The sequence below is a fragment of the Stegastes partitus genome, unplaced genomic scaffold (genome assembly GCF_000690725.1).
Source record: "Stegastes partitus isolate 25-593 unplaced genomic scaffold, Stegastes_partitus-1.0.2 Scaffold310, whole genome shotgun sequence".
NCBI classification, from domain to species: Eukaryota; Metazoa; Chordata; class Actinopteri; family Pomacentridae; genus Stegastes; species Stegastes partitus.
The window spans coordinates 552,310-552,871 of record NW_007578041.1 but is presented as its reverse complement, the minus strand read 5'-3'; the positions used below and the strand labels follow the sequence as shown (position 1 = coordinate 552,871).

Sequence of the window (562 nt, the reverse complement as noted above, 5' to 3'; positions counted from 1 at the left end):
TTCTACATGTTTAGTTTTGTGTTATTGTGACCTGCAGCTACATGTGGTTCAGAAAAGATCACTAGTTGACTTCTGGATTAACAGTTTTTATGTCAATTTGAACTCAAAGATGGAACCTTTCATAACTTTTTTCCATTCTAGTCATATTTCAACTCACCAATAATGAGAGAATATTTAATCCAATATTACAGATTCTCAATAAGTCACATATTGAGAAATAGTGGTAAAAATTTCAGGTTTTTATCTTTAATAGTTTCTGAGATATTGCTGTTCAAACAGCCTCAAATTTCAATGTGCGAAAAAAAAGTGCTAAAAATGACGCTTGTTTTCAAAATTATTGCAATATTAATCTAAAATTTCGCAGATACCATTTTAAATACCCCGAGTTCATGATTAATCAAACTCGAGCAGAAGAAACCTGATGATTTGAGATGGAATATTTTTAAAAATAGAGTTGTCTGCATATCGTAACTGTGAAATAACATTTTCATTTTTGTGCCAAAGTATTTAATGTTCTACATGTTTAGTTTTGTGTTATTGTGACCTGCAGCTACATGTGGTT

At 30.4% G+C, this 562-nt stretch overlaps 1 protein-coding gene across 1 annotated transcript in view; it reads left to right on the top strand.

Annotated features, from left to right (window-relative positions):
* Nucleotides 1–562, top strand: part of syt16 (synaptotagmin XVI) — a 43,345-nt gene that overhangs the window by 13,779 nt on the left and 29,004 nt on the right. The window lies entirely within an intron of this gene.